This window comes from Vulpes lagopus, chromosome 4, assembly GCF_018345385.1.
Source record: "Vulpes lagopus strain Blue_001 chromosome 4, ASM1834538v1, whole genome shotgun sequence".
Lineage (NCBI taxonomy): Eukaryota > Metazoa > Chordata > Mammalia > Carnivora > Canidae > Vulpes > Vulpes lagopus.
Genome location: NC_054827.1, coordinates 12,518,463 through 12,523,384, shown reverse-complemented (window position 1 = coordinate 12,523,384; position 4,922 = coordinate 12,518,463). Strand labels below are relative to the sequence as shown.

General features: G+C 43.1%; 1 non-coding gene across 1 annotated transcript; it reads right to left on the bottom strand.

The window, feature by feature from the left end:
• Nucleotides 1-3,059: 3,059 nt before the first annotated feature.
• Nucleotides 3,060-3,191, bottom strand: LOC121490273. Its single transcript, XR_005987593.1, has one exon. It is a non-coding gene; the product is annotated as a small nucleolar RNA SNORA70 (small nucleolar RNA).
• Between the last annotated feature and the right edge of the window lie 1,731 nt (nucleotides 3,192-4,922).

The window sequence follows — 4,922 nt, the reverse complement described above, 5'->3', positions numbered from 1 at the left end:
GCGACTCTGGAGGGCTGGAGTTAGGAGGAGTTTCCGAACTTGGAAACAAAAATTGGGGCATATTCCATGTTTTTGAAAAAAATCTATATTTATAGCCAAGAGCTACATTTTTATTGTCATATTGAAATGCGTCTTGGTTTTGTGAACTAGGATAAAATTAGAGTTATACTAGAGTCAAAATTCTCCACGTACTACTTTGTCCTTCCTAAGGTGCTTTATAAAAGAGTAGCTATAATAAAGACATTTCAAACGTCTTAGTTATTCATGGCCTTGCTCTCAAGCCAAGGATCTAAGAGACCGTCAAATTTCACACCAGCCATTTGCAACATGAATCTTAAATCCCCCCTTTACCTTGGAGAACAGTAGGTTTGCTCTCTACTGCCACTGCCAAGACCGGGCTGAGTTACGGTGAAATACTACCTGAGGATTGGGCTTTTATAAGGGGAGATGTTTGAAGAGGACAGGTCAGAAAAATCAACATGTCAGTGTTAGGGTAGTTTCCTACAAGACAGGAGGAAGAACACTAACAAATTTTTTTCCTACTTATTTATTTTAAAGATTTTATTTATTTATTCATGAGAGACACAGAAAGAGGCAGAGACACAGGCAGAGGGAGAAGCAGACTCCATGCGAGGAGCCGGATGCGGGATTCGATCCCAGGACCCCGGGATCACAACCTGAGCCAAAGGCAGCCGCTCAACCGCTGAGCCACCCAGGTGTCCCTATTTATTTATTTTTTAAAAATATTTTATGTATTTATTTGACAGAGAGCACAAGCAGGGGAGGTGGGGGAGGAAGAGGAAGAAGCAGGCTCCCCACTGAGCAAGGAGCCAGATGTGGGGCTCAATCCAAGGACCCTGGGATTATGACTCAAGCCAAAGGCAGATGGCCAAACCAACTGAGCCACCTAGATGCCCCAGATTTCTTTTTTTCATTCAATATTTCGGAGGACTTTTGTCAAATCTTTTTCATTGCTTCCCATTGGTTCCAGAGACAGGCAAAATGGAGCTTTACTAGAACTTGGTGAGCCATCAAGAATTAGTTCATGAGGGATCCCTGGGTGGCGCAGTGGTTTAGCGCCTGCCTTTGGCCCAGGGTGCGATCCTGGAGACCCGGGGATCGAATCCCACGTCGGGCTCCCGGTGCATGGACCCTGCTTCTCCCTCTGCCTATGTCTCTGCCCCTCTCTCTCTCTCTCTCTCTGTGTGACTATCATAAAAAAAAAAAAAAGAAGAAGAAGAAGAAGAATTAGTTCATGAAAAGACAGCAGGAAGGTGTTGCATACAGTGCATCTGAACACGAAAAATGAAGACCCAAGTATCAATGAAAATGATGAAAAGCAAGAGTTTCCTTGAGTTCTGGCGGTGTTAAGTCCATGGAGCTGTGTCATGGTGGGAGTCTTGCCATTGGGGTGAGGGCAGCTACTGCAAAACCTGGCTCCTGGGAGGCGCTGAACATAGATACTGCTGCCACTTGCCTGTGGGGAATGGATTTTGCCTCCAGTCCCACACAATTGTCCATCACTAGAGTCCTCCTTTGGGTGTCCTTTAGAAGAAGGTCCATAAAAATTGCTATTCTTTCTCTGCACCAGGTGCTGTTCTAGGCACTTGACATGCGTCAGCTCATTTGATCTTCACCCTAACACTGAGGTAGGTACTATTTGATCTGTACTCTGTAAATGAAGGAAACTGAGACCCAGAGAGGTTAAGTAACTTTCCCAAGGACATCTTAAGTGGAGGGGCCAGGATCCCAAACCAGATACTGGCTCCAGCGCGTAGAACCCTGAATGGGTGGCTGGAATAGCAAAGCATGGCTGAAGATGTGCGGAGGGAGATGCCAGCTATTGGCAAAGGTCTGACCCACAGCCATGAGAGCCGAGTGGTACTCAATACTTGACAATACTTCCTGCTTGTAGAATTTAAGACAGCCTTGGGTAGGAACAGCATCTTAGGTGTTCGATTTTTCTCTTACGTGAATTGTCTGCCTTTTTCCTTTGTCCCTTCCGCTGCCTGGGGTTCATTGCTGGTACACTCAGCGCATAGGAAACACTTATGCATAGTAAGTCTCAATAAATATTTGCCGAATGACTGAATAAAGGAACATTAACTCCTTGTCCGTCATTTCCTAGCTCACTGTAGCGTGTCTTCAATTCATCCTTGCGTGCCTACGTTTTACATGTTTATGTAGTCATATGCAATGATTTTTTTTTCTTCTCCATAGTTTTTCCATTAAAAATGTTTATAAAATCCTGGGGCACCTGGGTGGCTTAGTGGGTTAAGCGTCTGCCTACAGCTCAGGTCATGGTCCCAGGGTCCTAGGATCGAGTCCCATGTCAAGCTCCCTGCTCAGTGGGGAGTCTGCTTCTCCCTCTTCCTCTGCCTCTCTCCTCGCTTGTGCTTCCTGTCTCTCTGTTAAATAAATAAATCTTAAAAAAACTAAAATTAAATAAAAATGTTTATAAAATCCTTTCTCAGCCATATGTCCTCTAAATATCTGGTTATTTTTTCCCCTAGTTTTCTCATTGTGATTTTTTTAAAAATAACATTTACTACTTTAATTCACTTGCAGCTTGTTCTCTCCTGTGGTGGAAACAGGGACCATAAATAATTTCTTTCCAAATGGGTCTTTTCTTTTTTGACAGACAGGAAATAGGATTTACTGGTGGGCATGAATAGGAAGGGGGCAGTGCCGAGGTTCTCATGAGTGCAGAGCCTTCCATTTGTCCAAGAGGCCACAATTAGGGATGTGTTTGACTGCACAGCCATCTAGGATGAGCTGCCTTTCAGCCATAATGTCTTCAAATTCATCTGCATAAAACTCCGTGAAGCCCCACTTCTTACAGATGTGCATGTTCTGGAGGCCAGGGAACTTGAACTTGGCCCTGTGTTCGGCCTCAATCATATGCTCCTTGTTCTGCAGTTTGGTATGGATGGACATGATGGCGTGGCCAATGAGGACCCTGGCTACTCTACCCTGGGGCTTTCCAAAGGCACCCCACACACCCGTCTGCAGCCCAGATTGGAGATAACATGAGGTAGACTTCAAAATCCACTGGAAAGGGCTGTCTTCAAGATCCGTTAGGGCAACCCACACAATCAGCAGGCTGTATACACTACCAAGGAGGCTGCTGTTTGCAGCCACGGCACACTGAGCCCCATGGAGAAAACCAAATGGGTCTTCAATGTTTTCTTAGCACAATGTATTGGATGATCTACTGTCCTTCCCACTTGTTTGTCTGTCTACTCCTGTGCAAGTAAAACACCTTTAAAAGATCATTTGTGTACATATGGGGGTGTGAGTATGTTCCATATATAAATATATATTTAAATATCTTTTAATACATGTCTGCCATCACTAGTCCTTTTTAAAATTGTATCAATTGATAGTATATGTTCTAACTATAGAATTCAACCTAAAAATTAATTTAGGGTTAACTGACATTTTATAATATTCTTTTATTAAAAAATATTTTATTTATTTATTTGAAAGAGAACACATGTATGCACAAGTACACATGAGCAGACAGGAAGGACACAGGGAGAGGGAGAAGCAGACTCCCTGAGGAGCAGGGAGCCCAGCATGGGACTGATCCAGGACCCGGGATCATGACCTGAGCCAAAGGCAGGCGTTTAACTGACTGACTGAGCCACCCAGGTGCCCTGTGACATTTTATAACATTCATTTGAAATATGACTAGTAAGAGCTAGCTCTTTTTAATCAATTTTCTTGGGTTTCCCAAAAGACTAAAAATGATGGCAAATGTGTTGCTTGCTTTCTGATGGTTGTAGAGGCCAACCTCTCAGACCCCAAAACCCGTGGCCTTTACCATCACATGAATTTGCCCCCTGGATTGGGCTCTGGAGCCAGAAGTGACTTAGCTGTGCAATCTTGCAGAAGTCACTTTGTATTTTGAAAACCGGTGTCCCATTAGTTTCTCTGAAATGAATGATTAAAAAACTGACTTGTATGCTCAGTGTGGCCCAAAATTACTTGATTCTGGGACTACCTCCAATAACTCAGTGACTTTTCAAAAGTACTATGCATCAGTGCAATATGGCTTGAGGTAAAACTAGAAGGTGTTGGCAATAGCGCTACCTACACCCACACATCCACACCACACTCAGGCATCAACCCTTGAGCAACCTGAGAACCCACCCAGTCATACCTCAAGGATAACTCTGGTTGAAAGCTAACTACCCAAATCCTGTATTCTCTACTTTAAGTCCTGCAGCTCCACTATATATGATCTCTTCTTGTTATGATACTTTAGTACTTTAACTTTTGAAGCTTTACTTATTTATTTTTAATTGCAGCCTCATAGAGATATCTTCAGATATGAGCAAGTTCCCATACTTCCTACATCTTGTTGGTTGTTCTTCATTTTACAAATAGAGAGACACAAAGAACAGACACAAACAGACCAAGACATAGAAACTAGGTGTTTTATGCCAGCGACAGAAGGTAGGAGTCTTGACTCAGAATCTAGTGCAAACCACAGAGTGCTGCTCTCCACAGCAGCTGTCTTCATGTAGCCTGGGGAACTAATGATTTGACAACACTCCGGTGTGGGCATGTGGAAAATATGCGTGTGCATACAAGCACCTTCATATCAATGCCTATTTCAAATAGAAAAGAAAGTACAAACTAGCTTACTCTTTCATTCATCATTATAAAAGGAAAAAACAAATCCATCAGAAAGGGAAAAGATCGATGCACCAGATAAGGGGCTAAGAGATGAAACTAATCCCACTCTGATATGGCCAAATCCACGACCATTGCTGCTATTCCCCATGATAAGAGCAAAATGATTTTTGCTAGTCCGATTAACACTGCTAAACCCTTATTAAAGGCTCACTCTCAGACAGGGAGGGCATAAACTCAAGTGTCTCAGTGATCTATTTTGGCCAAAACTTTTATTCTGA